Source organism: Ambystoma mexicanum, chromosome 10 (assembly GCF_040938575.1).
Source record: "Ambystoma mexicanum isolate Mex_15411 chromosome 10, UKY_AmexF1_1, whole genome shotgun sequence".
Taxonomy (NCBI): Eukaryota; Metazoa; Chordata; class Amphibia; order Caudata; family Ambystomatidae; genus Ambystoma; species Ambystoma mexicanum.
In genome coordinates this window covers 1,199,004,699-1,199,019,772 of record NC_090932.1, presented here as the reverse complement: position 1 = coordinate 1,199,019,772, position 15,074 = coordinate 1,199,004,699, and the positions used below count along the sequence as shown (strand labels likewise).

The window sequence follows — 15,074 nt, the reverse complement described above, 5'->3', positions numbered from 1 at the left end:
ATTTTTACTATATGGGCAGAACTAAGCTAGACCTACCTCTAAGAATCGGATAGGTTAGTCTGTGGATGTTGCCTCCTCCCTGTAAGCAGATTGGACTGGAGGAATGACTCCAGTCTTAGTGCGGGTGTTTTTTACAATGCGCTTTGTTCTACCATAGTTACTTCTACCAAAATTAATTATGAAACATAACACTTATATTCACAGATCTCACCATCAGGAAAATTAGATAGGCATATTCCTTATTTCATTAGGAACATTCCTGTCGAAACGCTAGGTTTGTGTGATATTGCTTTGTTCTCCTGGCATTCCTTTGTAATTTCTATGGAAAATATTTCATCAAACATCCTACAAATAGATACACCGAGCCTAACAGTGTCAGGCATATTTGCATTTAAGTTTCATAACTGTCATGTATGCTTTTTTCCCCAGAAATGTCATTTTACTGGCGTTTCCTTCCTCCACATGCTAGGATAACAGACATTGTTTCATTTTAATGGCACAAAAATTACATTAAAGCTGTCAACATTTTACATTACTGTTTCTTTAGGTTACTGAAATAAATACTTTGATATAAAAAGTATTTTCAATCATATGGGCCGGCTTTGTTTCCAAAAGTAGGCTGTCCTTTCAAACCCCCAGCCAAATGTCATGTTCTGGTCTGCTTTGCCCATGGTTTCCATGGATTCGCCTTTGATCCTAGGCAGTTGAAGCTGAGGAGAGATGTCACAAGGAATTCACACTTGCCTGTGACAAGGCCAGTTCCCCATATCCATTGTTTCTGGCTGAACAAATGCCAGGAAGTCTGACAAGGTCGCTAGATTCTCCACCTTGGCCCCTTTCATGTGCGCAGGGGGCTGGTCCACTTGGGGAAGGCAATTCTGTTCCCATGGGAGGCAGGGCGCCTTTGAAGTCAGTGCCTGCCAAACCTGTTCTGCTGGTCTCAAAGTTATTCTTTTTTTTTTCAGAAAACAAGACTTTTTGGGAATAAATATCATGTATCTTTTAGAGCAAACCCCCATCTTCCATCACATTTCTGTGCAAGCACAGTGCCCTATTTTAACATTTCACTTTCGAAAGGCATTTTTCTGCTTGGAAAAAGCACTGTTTTACACGTGGGTTAATTTTTTTTGGATGTCACTTTACAAATGCGGTTTTCCTCGCATCTTATTCTGAACATTTCCATAGCTCTGGTCAATTTCTAAAATACAGAATCTGTTCAAAACAAGGGGTTCTTTGACACTAGCATAAACAAAGGGAGAGAGAAAGCTTCTTGTGAGGAATTTTACCTGTGTTACTTTGTTGCAAGAGTAAACGCTTGCCGTACGGACTGAAATAAGTTTTCTCTGCTCTTCACAGATTTTGCTTGACACAACATGACATTCAGTGAGCAATGCCCCCATTTGCTGGTGTACAACCTGAATATGGATGAACATGGCTGTGTTTTACTAAAACACAAGCTGGGTGATGTTAAAATAAAATGCAGATAGAACCAATGCAAAGTCCTTTTAAACGCAGTGAGGGGTTGTGAGTTGACAGCATAGCAGCGCTCCGCCAGGCTGCCTTTGAATTCTTCTTTTTGGTGCACATGAAGAAACTAACTGCAGCCATTCTCGGGGTGTTCCAGGTTCCATCTCGCCACATATGTGCTTGGCTGTCAGAACAACTGTGAGGGGGCACAAGTTGTGCCACAAGCAGGCTCCCACCAGAACCCTGAGGGCCTTAAAACCACTGAAAAAGTGCTCCTGGAGCCAGTCCTGGCGCCTTTGGCACCAGGCTCATATGTAGGAAGGAAGGGCTGTTCAAACTAGGTCCCATTTATGTATATGGGCCTTTAAATCCAACATGGAAGCACCCACACAGTCTAGTTCTAAGAACCAAGCCATGCGGTCTAGTGTTTTGGGTGTGGCAGGCCTGGAACTACTTTCCCTGGTACTACTTTACCTGGGCTATATTAACCAGCCCCTGACTGCAGAACACGCTTCGTGTTATTCTGCAACCAGCAGCGTGACGCTCACCGTGTCCAGCTCCTGGTCTTCAGCATCTTCCTGTAATCCTGCAAGAACAAGATTATTCTGTCTTACCTGAGAAAACACCATCCAGCACTCCGCATCTCAACTGGGCTGCAATCTGTGGAAACCGAGAGAAGAACAAACATCACTGACCTGTGAGTACTAGCTTAAGGACTTCCGGCGAACCGCTAACACAGCTGCTGTTCGAACATTGCAACCTGCAATAACGAGAAAGGGAAAAACAATATTAGAACGTGCACTTCCAAAACATCGAATTCCATCAGTCTTACCTGAATTCAATCACGCTCCGCCACGCTTCCGTCCGGAGCACCACAGCAACATCTGCAAAGGAAAAGAGACATATTCAGGTTCGCTTTCAATATTAAACAACCGCATAGCGCTGTACTTACCTTAACGGATTCCGGGGGCCTGTTTTTCATCGCGCTCTCATCCACTCGCAGCACCACAGCGGCCTGTGAGGAGAAGAAGAAAACACAGGTTAGCTTTAAAAGACAATAAAGGTGCTGCACTTCGCACTTTCTCTTACCTAGAAACGTGCCTCGCCATCTGGCATGCCAGCATCAAGACCTTCACACCTGAAAAGAAAGAGATAAAGACATTAACAAATTCCCACCATAAACAGAACAAAGACTTACAATTAACAAACCTACCTGCCTACCAGCAGATTCGGGGTCACAGCAGGCCTGGGCCCAAGGAAGGCGAACTGCACCAGTGAAGCAACTCGGGCAGCTCGCCAACAAACGTCAAGCACCCCTGCACAAGAAACGCAGGACGGATAGCTCACCCTACAAATAACTAAGGTGAGAAAAGAACCCAGTGGAACGGGAATCGGTCAGAGGGAGGTGGGAGATTCACCCATTAGAGACAGTGATCACAAATCCTCCCTCCTGTAATTGCAGATTGATCATTCAGCACTGGGCAACTACGCATCCAGGGTTCCAGATCTCAGAGCCTTCCAGACGCCCCCAGGGATATCAGGTGAGCGTAACATCGGCAGAGACAGATCAGCCATTATTTTTGTAATTGCAAAATGCAGTTTTGGTGCTAGGGAATATGTGCTCAGCAGACACAGTGCAATCATTATTTTTTAACTGCTGAAATTGTAGTTTGGTGATGTAGGGGAAGTTCTGCTGGGCTGGTAAATGTAACCCACATTGCAGGCCGGCTATCCGGCCTACTGTGTTCAAAGTCCCAGTTCCCGCCGAGGGACAGGAACCCTTAGAGGCATTCACAGCACCCAGGCAAAGCTTCTCTCTTTGCGCAGGTAGTTCGCCTGCCTCCTACCTCATTAGCCCATCTGCATCCACTGCGGCTGTGCACGTTGAATCTTCCGTTGTCCTCTGTTCTGCTTCTCTTTGGGGGTGCCGATGCGGTCCGCTCCCCAGACTTGCAGCGCCAGGTTTCCCGTTGATTGGGCTAGCAGTGCTCTCAGTATTGCGGGCTGCCTAGGAGCCCGCTCTGTGTGCACGCTGTCATCTTGGTTGATTGCTCGGCCTCCAGGCAGGTCAGCTGGATTGTCTCAGTCAGTGCCTCGGATATTCCCACAGTACTTGGCAGTCATAGCAGGGACCATTTTTCTCAAGTGCCCGTTGCTTCGACTCGGCTCAGGCAGGAGCAGCACATAGTGCACCCTCACTGCATGGCTGTAAGCATTCACTCTTTATGCTTTCAAATTTCAATTAGCCGTTCTCAACTTTTCGTTCAACACAGTTCTTTTCAACTCTCCTCTCGACTCACTAGCTGTGATGAACCGCTTGGCTTTCTTCCTCTTTGGAGTCAAGGTTGGTACCACAGAGACAAGCGTCTCTACCCGGCTTGGTTATCAGCTGAGGAGGGTCTTGTGTACCGTTGACACCTACTGCAACACATGCTGGCTATTGTTCGCGGTTTTACGATTCCTTCTGCAGAGGTTTCACAGGCCTTGGTTGGAAAGGGCAAGGTCGCTTCTCCCCTTGTCACCCTCTTGGTATGCGCTGTCTTTCTCAGTCTTTTGAACTGCCATGCCTAGATAGCTGCCTCGTTGTGCAGTCTGCCTCGCTCGTAGTGTGCTCTTGTGCGCCACCTTTTATCCCTGTGGCGAAGGGAAAGGTCTGGCAGATGTGTGTGATTCAGGTCAATTGCCGGGCCCTGGCCTTGGGACACGTCAGTAACGGCTCTGGTGTTTGTCCATTGTCTATGGTGAAAGTGTTTGCATCGGAAACGGTCAGGGGGCAGTATTTCAGAACATTCGATGTGGTAGGAGGAGGAAAAGGTGTTCAAAGAAGGGGGATACCGCGTCTCATCCGTCAGTGTCCCACTTCTACTCCCTGAGGACCCCCACCCATCCAGGTGATCCTCCCTCACAGGTTCACCCCCAGGAACAGGATCCAATAGCGATGGTCGTGTCCTGGCTACCTGTATGACAGATCCCAGGGGACTAGTCAGGGAGACACCGTTCGGTTTCTCACACACCCCACTCCAACGCCACCAATTTGTATACCATTCTTAGCTGATCCTGGAGCATGTGGAATTCCTCCCCCTTCCACCTTTGAACAGGAAGCAGGGCAGCTGCTAACATCAGCAGACCGATAGTCCCTGTCCCTCTGTCCAGTGCTTCATCTCAGTGGGGTTTTTCCGAAGTTCCCTCTGTACATATCCCTAAGAGCGCTCCCGACTTCAGCCTAGAATTCCTAAAGATTAGGGTATTCCAGCCATCACCTTGTTTTGCAGTAGTCACCCCGAGTGGGACGGGTATCCCCAGATGTGGGTCCCATGCCTGCTGAGCCTAGAGACCCAAGCTACTCCTTACTGATAATGTCCAACAAGGTCAAAACATGTTTGGGGATCCTTGTGGTCTCATGCAGAAGGAATGTGACCAAGCAGTTTGGTCTGGACTGGTCCTTTTGGGGTGGGACCAAGCCTGATTTGCATATGGTCTTTCGCCTTTTGTAATGGCTTGGCAGGCAAAGAACGATTATCTGGACGGTTGCCCAGGGCAATGCCAGAGGTTAAGATTACTTCTAAACCTTTCAGCCATCACTCCTTTTGTTTATCTAAGGGCATTCCCACCATATGTGAGCACATGTACCTGTGCCTGCACTGCCCCAAACACTCTGGGGACGAGTTTGGGAACATTTTCAGAGCTTAACCAGAGTAAGCAGCCACCTGTATGTCAGCTTGTACCACATTTCGTGCAGTTGTATGGCCATTATTAGATTAGGAATATCTATCCAAAATGGTTCCCATTTGCCAAGCAAGATATCTGCCCCCAGTGATTTCTCCTATTTGCCCCTAAAAGGCCACTCTATGCGTGGGCTGGCATTATTCAGGATCCTGCAAATAACTGAAATCAGTCACTTCGTCCCCTCCTGGGTTATTAAAAACTTCTCAAATGGAGTCAGGGCCCTGCCAGCTGCCTGCTTGTTATTGGTGTGCTAGTTCCAATGCCTCAGCTGGAAGTAGTGAATTTGCTCCCATTCATCCATAGAGAAGCATTGTTTGCACTCCTCAAATGAACTGATTTCACAGTCCAGTAATAGCTCTGGAACACAGGGGAACCCATGCGTCCCTGGTCCCTGCCAAAAGCATGTGTGATAGGCATGGTTGTTGCACAACAATGAATTGGCCACCTGCTGCAGTGAGTCAAAGTATCTGTTTGGCCACTTGTATTGGGAGAGCTTGAAACAGATATAAAAGCAGAGGTAGGATCACCATCTTAAGTGTGGCTATTCAGCCTAAACAGGACATCGAGAGCGAGTTACACTGGAGATCTTTTTTTTAATGGAGGCCAGCAAAGATTGGCTTTCAGGCGAATTGCCCATCAATCATGGATATGATCATCACCCATAAATATTTGATCCCTTTCAGCTTCCACAGAAAGGGCATGCCAACTTTGGCTTCTGCGAGTCTCTCCCCCCACAGGGTTACATTTAGGATCTCCAACTTACCCACATTCATCTTCAAGCCTGCCACTCTTCCATATTCGTCAAGTACTCTGAGAACTCCTCACAATGATGTTTTGGGTGCCGAAAGTGTTAATAACATGCTGTTGGTTTTTCCAAGATGGCGGCCGTGCTGAGCAGACATGTGTGAGCGGAGATCCGACTGCTAGCACGAGGCCGCAACATCAAGACAGACAAAGCAGTGCCGTGGCCCCAGAGGAGTGCGGAACCTGGCGGTCACTACCCAGAGAAGATAAGGCACAGGAAAGTGGCAACGTTCATACAGCGGGACCTGCTCTCATAGCCTTCAAGGAGCGAGCCCCAGCGAGCAGCCCCGCGCCCGACAGAGCAATGGGGAAAGGGCGGTACCCAACCCTACAAGACACGCTACATAACCCAGAAGAGCTGGACCCCCCAGCCGCCGTGTCCGACAAGACGAGAAGCAGTCTCACCGAAAAAAATGTCACCCAGTGGAGCGGCCAGAAGCCTCCATTAGCAAGCAGTTCCAGAGAAGGATCGGAACTCCCAGCCAGATGCGAGCCCGCCGGGGGGGGGAGGGGGGGAACGCCCGGCTGCCTGAGAAAAAGGGACCGCCCTACAGGTCGAGCACCAAACGCAGCGGCAGAGGGCCCCTGAGGGTGAGAGAGCCTGTGCAGCACCATCGGGGGCTACGGAGATAAGAGAAGCAGAAACTCTGAGACAAGCTCTCCTCCCTGGCGCCCCACCAGCATCCATAGGAGAGGGCAGCAAAGGAGAGGCCCAGCAGACATTGCCCCAGAGGTGGCGCTGGCCCTCGCCAGTGTTAGGGAGAATTCTCATTCTATGGCTAATTTCCCTTACCTATCGAGTCCCCCAGCAGCTTTGCTGGATTTGAAGGGTTTGTTTCCTTCTCCTGCTAAGAGTGTGACTCTTTTTCCCACTCTTAGGCATATTTGCTATGTGTGTTCTAGGCTATTTTTTGTGTTTAATGTCTATGGGGTTTATCTCACCCCCATAGGAACCATATTCATCCACATGTGTTACACAGCACCCTCTGTGCAGTGACACAGGGGTGTCGTAGCGACCCCCAAACATAAACTCCATACCCTGGGACTGACTACTGTCTCCCAGGACATGGAAACACCCCATTAACTTTCCTAGTCAATCTTTATGAACAAAACCAGTACAACCCATCTTACTATGGAGGTACTGGCAAGGGTTCATAGTTTTTCCTTTATGTTCATTTTCGAGAGGGTACCGTACAGTCCCTCTCTCAAAAGTTTCTGACTGGTGGCAGTGGTTGCTACCAAAAATATTCGACCACAAATATTTCCCTATGGGATTTTCCCATTGTTCGAGGCTACCACATTTACTGACAGCCTCTAACATACCGCCGGTTTATTTTTATATTAACTTTACTCTGGTAGGTTTTATTTGCCAGAACTTTTATATAAATTCTTTCTCGTGTGTTTCTCTAAACTCCTAACCCAGGTCGGGGATCCTTTGTTCGTCCTTTTGGCGGGCTACTGCCAAGAAGCCCTCCTTTCGGCGCCACTGAGTTTGGGGTGGATCCATTGTGTGGGAGGGGGAGTAGGACCCCTGGATAAGGTTGCCTCAGCAACCCATGTCACACTCTGCCCTGATAGGATGGAGGGTCTCCCGCCAGGATGATCACTCCACTGTGTGAGTGACAGCTAAGCTGTATGAATGGGGATCTGTTTGCATAAAAGCAGGGTCCTGAGGACTGGAAGAGCAAGACGTCGCCACTGGAACAAAGAAGCCAAAGAGGAGAGAAGCCAAAGACATCTGCAACAACTGAACCACCGGTGAAGCCCTGCTGCAGCGTCTCACCACTTTTCTCCACACGACGAGAGAAGATCTTCATCTTCAAGAGCCTTCTTTCCTTGAGCTGGTGGGGCCAACCAGTTTGCCAATCGCCTTCCTGGACCTGCCTTGGTCGAATCGCCAGTACCCTGTACTCAGAGACCGGATAGCCAGGCACATGTCCACCCGGACCGCGATTTAAAGGAGCGTACCTTTTATTCGTTGGACAGCACCGCAGCTGGTTTCATCCATGGGCAGTGCAGTAACTCGAACCTTCCTCCACGACGAGAGCCCCTCTTCCTTTGCTGGATCTCCCGAACTGCAGGAACTACCAGGAACAACCGCCACCGCAGGAGCCTCTTCTACATTTCAAGGTACTTTGCTCCGCCAGGCCTCCCTTTCCGCGTGGTAGTGCTAAAGGTGTTTTAAATCCTTTACCTACCTGTTGGGTTGGCCGCCCCTATCCTCTAACATTGTCTTTCACCTTTTGCATCCACCTTTTCGAATCGTTTAACAAAGATTTGACTGCAGCTACAAGAACATTTGGCTCCTGGGCTCTTTGCCCTGTACCACTGACTCTCGCACAGGCCTATTGACCCTGGTTGAATTTGTTAGAACTGCCTTCTCTAGATTGCTTCTCAACTAGAACTGTATTGGTGCACCCATTTCTTATAACCACCTTCGGTTGGGTGATATTGTATGTAAATATGTGCTCTGTAAAGCGCTTTGGATTAAGGCGCTATATAAATAACACATCATTATCATTATTCTTCTTCCCACTTTTAAAACTTGTGAAGTGCCATTTTGCTCGGTTTTCATTTAAGTATTATACATGCTAAAGTACTGCCTTGCCTAAATTTGTTCACAAACTTATGGGAAGTCTTGCTAATGTGTCTAAGAATATATTCCTGCATAACGTGTGCTTTCCCTCCCTTGTGAGAAATTACTAGAGTGCCATTTGTGTTTGGTTTTCACTATGCCGTTTTGCTCAGTTTTCACTCTTGCTCAAACTTGTCTACAATTTAAACTAGGGAGTTGTGTATACTTTTCTTGACTTATTTTAACTTGCTTTAATAACTGTGATTAATGTGTTAACTTAGAAGTGTGAAAAATAAGACAATGCATTATTTACCGTAAAAGCATTTCTGATGGTTGTATCTGCTTAGAGTCACATGCTGTGCATAGTCCGACATCCAGTGGTCACTGCTGAGTATTGCATTTTGTTTTTCGTAGTCGAAAAGGGGACGTCGACAAGGCGTGTCTGTAACATTATCCCTATAGTGACGTGCAGTGTACCCACAACCCCTCACGCGTCGAGGTCCCTCTGTTTGTATTTTTTCTGCCCTGAGGGAGCCTTCTATACGAGAGGGAGTACAGAAAAGAGAGAGATATGTAGAAAGATGTCTATGTTCCTTCCATCCGAGCGGGGAGGAAGGGTGGGCGCATGTGAATCTAAGCAGATACAACCATCAGAAATGCTTTTACGTTAAGTAATGCATTGTCTTCTAATGTTTGTTAATCTGCTTAGAATCACATGCTGTGCATAGACTAGCGAGCAGTACCCGGAGTTGGAGGTGGGTTGTGAGAAGGAACAGTAGAGAAAAGATGTCTTAATACTGCTTGTCCCACCTGGGAATCAGATTTAGAGTGAGCATCTAGACAGTAGTGTTTTGTAAAGGTGTGTACAGAACTCCAGGTTGCCGCTTTGCAAATGGACTCAAGGGGAACTTTTGCAATGAATGCTATGGATGCCCCAGTGCCTCGAGTAGAGTGTGCTCTAGGCTTGAAGGGTAGTTCTCTCTTAGCAAGAGTGTAACAGAGAGTGATGCATTGAAAAATCCATCTAGATATAGTGGACTTTGAGACTGCATCTCCTTCTCTTCCTGCTGACCTGATTAGTCTTTCTCAGTGGCCTACTTATTTCCATATAAAACATGACAGCTCTGCGCACATCTAGTGTATGCAGGCTCTTTTCTCCCAAATTGGAAGGGTTTTGAAAGAACGTTGGTAGTTCTATTGACTGGTTGACATGGAATTTCGATATGAATTTCGGTGCAAACCTTGGGTGTGTGCGTAGAACCACCTTATCTTTGTGAACTGTTACGAAGGGGTCTAGAATAGAAAGAGCCTGTAGTTCACTTACTCTCCTAATGGGGGTGATAGCTATTAGGAAAGCAGTCTTAAGGGTGAGGTCCTTTAGAGTTGCCTTGTGCATGGGTTCAAAGGGTGAGCCCATGAGCCTGGTAAGTACCACATTAAGGTCCCAGCCTTTGCTATCGGAGTGTGTATTCTCTTTACCCCCTCCATGAAGGCTTTGATAACTGGGACTTTCCACCATGACACCTTAAGTTGAGAGGTGGTGTATGCAGAAAGTGCCGCCAGATGGACTTTAATAGAATTGAACACTAGACCTGAGTCCAGTAAATGGGTCAGGTAAAGGACAATTTGTGTGGGAGAGCAGTGGACTGGGTTGATGCTCTTACCTCTACACCAGATGACAAATCTCTTCCACTTGCTAGAATAGCAGTGGCGAGTGTTGGGTTTTCTAGCTTCTTTGAGAATGTCCATGCATCTCTGAGGGAGTTGTAAATGGCCAAATTCTATGACCTCAGGAGCCAGGCTGCTAAGTTCATGTTCTGTGGGCATGGGTGTAGTGTCTTGCCCTTGTCCTGTGACAGCAAGTTGTACGGGCAGGGCAGTTTCACTGGTGGGGACAGGGACATCTCCATCAGGTGCGCAAACCATGGTTTGTCAGTATCATGGTGACTGGTTCCTGGTGCATCTTGTGCACTATCTTGTTCAGCAGAGAGTCGGGGGAAAAGCGTAAACAAATTTCCCTGACCATGGTATCCAGAGACCGTTCCCCTTGGAGCGGTTCTGTGGGTATCTGGAGGCGTAATCTAGGCGTTGTGAGTTCACCAGAGTTGCGAACAGGTCTATTTCTGGGAAGCCCCATTGGTTGAAGACGTCGAAGACGATGTCTTTGTGTAACCGCCATTCGTACTCTGAGGGCAGAGGGAAGTCTCTGCTGAGTTCGTCTGCTAGCAGATTGAGTTCCCCTGGTACATTTTGTGAAAATAGGAACATGCTGTGTCTGAGAGCCCACTTCCAGATGTTCTGGGACAGCTTGGACAGTCCTGGAGAGTGAGTGCCCCCTTGCTTGTTGAGGTAGTACATGGCTGTGGTGCTGTCTGTGAGGACCATCACTGTCTTCCCTTGTAGGTGTGTCTGGAAGGCTTTTAGTACCTTGAACACCGCAAGTAGCTCTAATAAGTTTATGTGCAGGACACTGTCCAAAGGGCCCCTATATGGGGTTGCTGGGTCCTTCCTTGGGGACTGGATGTCCGCTTTCGGGGACGCCGGGCTTGAAACAGCTCCCTGGGAGCGGGCATTATGACAATCACCTCTCGACCGGCCACATATTGAGGGATCTGAAACAGCATATTTTGGACCCTCTCTTTGGAGGGGAAGACGAGGCCGCCCTTTGTTCGAATTAGAGCCCCTAGCAATTGTTTGATTTGGCTGGGGTCTAAGCTGGACTTCTTCTCGTTGATGGAGAAGCCCAGTTGGAACAAAAGGTCTACTGTCTTCTGGGTGTTTGAGAAGCATGTCTCGTAGGACTCCCCTGTTATGAGCCAATCGTCGAGGTAAGGGTATACCGGTATGGACAACCTGTGCCGGTGGGCCGCTGCCACTGCCAGTACCTTCGTGAATACCCTCGGTGCAGACGCTATGCCGAAGGGTAGCACTCTGAACTGGTAGTGTTTGCCCTCTATCATGAACCTGAGGTATTTTCTGTGCGCTGGCAACATCAAAATATGAAAGTATGATTGACAGCAGGGGGCGCACGGATGAGTCGCCTCTCCGTGTGAGCTCCGTACTCAGGGTCCGGAAAGTGGCAGTGAGCCCCCACTTTGAGACCCCCCCCGGTGCTGGTTTTCGAGCGAGAGGTGTGGGAAGGTGTCCTCCCCACCCGGGAGAAAACCTGGTGAAAATCGGAGTCGGCGTCAGAACGAAATTAACTTTGACGCGCTGAAGCCTCCGGCGCGGCGTACGAGCTGCAGATCCTCCAGTGCAGGCCTGAACACACGCGAGGAGAGCTGCTTCCTGAGATTGCCCCGACGCGGTTCCTGGAGCTGTGCACTGCTGCTCTGTCTGGCTGGGAGCCCCATCTCGGAGCTCGCCGACACCCCCCACCGCCGCACGGTGAGTGGATCTCCCCTCCCCCCCTGTGTCACGAGACGGCTGTCCCCTCCACTGCCGGCCTGTCCTCGGCCCTGGTGGCGCGGCGGAGCATAGCCCTCTCCCGCAACCGCCCTCCAAAGGAGCCCGGCACTCGTTGTATGACCGGAGAGGAGGGTTGGAGGAGGAGCCGCATTTTTTGACCTTAGAGGAAGAAACGGTCTGCGAAGATATGGAGCTCCAGAGTGCCTTATGTTGTCCCCCCCCCAGCGGACGTGGCTCTATTTAGATACCCTACACGTGGAATAATACCGCACCCACTTCTACCCCACAGAATCACCAGAACTGAGGGTTGGGCCCCCAAAAGGTTGGGGCGTGTGCCTCCTCGAGTACTCCCGCATACCAGGCAGCTACCGCTGTGAGGACAAAAAACCTACACCGCGCACTGGCAGCACACTCTTGGGTCTTCGCGGATCTCCTCTGGCTGACATGGGACTGCGAGCTAGGCCCTCTCCAAACCCTCTACACATGCCTCATCGTACCTGCTGGACGCGCTGACACATGCTCGTTTTTCTCCCTGGAACGATCTGCCTGAAAGCAAATGGTCAGTTCATACCCAACTTCCCCTGCTGTGCATTCTTACATGAACATCTCTACAGTCGAGTATTGGTACAAGATTTGTGAGATTCTGGTCGCCCGTGTCCATATTGTGCGTCAGAGGCCCCACGATTGAACGGGTCCTAACGCTATACCCATAGAAGATCGATAGGACCTTTTTTTACCCTGCTGGGTGATTCGGGGTCTCATCCCCCATGGACCCTAGGACCAAGTTGGCGAAGTATACGTTCTCACCAATTGCCAGATCCCCCTTCTCGACTTCTATGATGTCATCAGCAGGACCCGAGGCTGCTGCGACCAAGGCAGACGTAGCTGATTTGCTTGCCGAAATGAAGGGCATGCGAGCAGACATTGGCAGTAGGATAGATAAGATCACACAAAGGATAGACAAAATGGACGACAGGCTCGAGCAGGTTGAGCACAATCAAACATCTCTGAGTGTATTAGAAGCGCAGATGGATCACCGCATTGCAGACATAGCAAACAGAGAAAACGAATTACGTCTTAAGGTCGACGACCTTGAAAACAGAGAGCGTCGCAACAATATCCGAGTTTTTGGTGTTCCTGAGAAAGATGGTGAAACCGAATTGGATCTGACACGCTCATTACATGCTATCCTGAAGCTCCTCTATAATGACAAATCGATTGATGCACCTAAAATTGACCGAATCCATAGGGCTGGAGGTAGACCGGGGGGCCCAAGATCGGTCCTGGCCCGATTTCATAACTATGCGGACAGAGCACGAGTTTTGGACAAGGCCAGAAACGCCCCACAATTGTCCTTGGAGAACTCCGTCATTTCTCTCTATCAGGACCTGTCCTCCCTTACACTAGCAATGAGAAAAAAGTGCTCTCCGATCACGAAAATGTTAAAGGACAAGGGTGCCAGGTACCGATGGGGATACCCATTCTCCCTCACCTTCGAGTGGGAAGGCTCGACACTGAGACTTGTCTCGGAAAAAGATATTGCCGACTGCATATCGGATCTGATAGACCCGCCGGGAGATGCCTCTTCTCATGAGGATCAGGGGAAATCTGGCGGCGAATGGAAAACCAAGGCTCCACGGCGGAGAAGGATTCCAGGTTCTAGGAAATATAGAAAGATGAACGCTTCCCAGGACATGGAACACTGAAAGTGTGAGAACTGATCAAGTTATTCTGCTGAGGAGGTTATGGACTCGGGTACAGGAATCATCATCCTGCTCCGTGACCTCCATAGATGGCCTGCAGGCCAAATTCTGAGTGGTCACTTTCCCCACGTGCTGGGTATCCGTAGCTCTGTGAGCCTCAGAAGCTCGGACTGTGATATGGAGTAATATTCACATTGCATTGGCTTCTGGGGGGTGGTTGATGACTCTGTTATTAGATTATTGTTAGCGTTAGAGGCGCACAAAAGTTGGGGGCTCACTGATATATGTGATTGTATTATGGTAGGACCGCCTGTTTTGCGGTCTTCACTGGTGGTCCGAGCTCGGCTGGGTGATGTTAACCTGGGCGAATCGGGCGCCGATTACGTTGGGGTTGGGGAGGGGGGTGGGGGAGGGGATGTTTGGAGAACGCACAGTTTGCATTAATCTTGATCCAATAGAAGTACAGATGCACCTCCGAAACACTGGGGTCCACTGTACGCGCCAAACGATCTGGTCGTTGGCCTCTAGAAAATTCTTTGGGATCCACTCTTATGACACTGACCCACACATTGCAATAGCCGACGGGATATGTGCCACGGCTCAGACGAAATGGCCGCCCACGATCTCTGAATATATCTATGATGGCACCTACGCCCCGTAGTGACACATTACGCATTTGCACACTTAACGTCAAAGGCTTGAACTCCCCCACGAAACGATCAATGGTGGCCAGGGAATTCAGGCAGTCGAACATAGACATCCTGTTCCTTCAAGAAACAAGATACCAGAGGGGTGAGGAGAGGACCATACCGTCAAGGGAGATTGGGCTCACTTACTGGAGCTCGGGTATATTGAAGAAGGCTGGGGTGGGGATTCTGATTCGCAAAAGCCTGCGGATGACAGTTCTTGACATATGGACAGATAATGAAGGTAGGGCGATCACGGTTGTGGGCAACATAGGGGGCATAATGATTACTCTGGCCACACTTTACGCACCCAATCAGGGACAAAATCGATTCCTACATAAGATCTCCGAGAAGGTCTTTAATATGGCTAAGGGGCACACTGTCCTGGGTGGGGACTTTAATACATGGATGGACAGCTCCATTGACAGACAGACAGACCAGAGCCGACGCATTAGACCCGCCCGTAATCCGAACTGAGGCTGACATTAAGTTTACCCTTGATCTGTATGGCCTTGTTGATAGCTGGCGATATCTGCACCCGTTAGAAAGAGGCTTTACCTTTCACTCCCTCCCCCACGACACACTCACACGCATCGACTATATTTTCCTATCCAACGATCTTCTACGCGTGCTGCAAGCTGCCACTATATATCCCTCCGCATGGTCCGACCACGACATGGTTGCGATTGACATATCTTGGACTGA

The 15,074-nt window shown here is 49.1% G+C and overlaps 1 protein-coding gene across 10 annotated transcripts in view; it reads right to left on the bottom strand.

Moving 5' to 3' along the window:
- TAOK3 (TAO kinase 3) overlaps positions 1–15,074 on the bottom strand; it is a 2,703,337-nt gene that overhangs the window by 1,524,652 nt on the left and 1,163,611 nt on the right. The window lies entirely within an intron of this gene.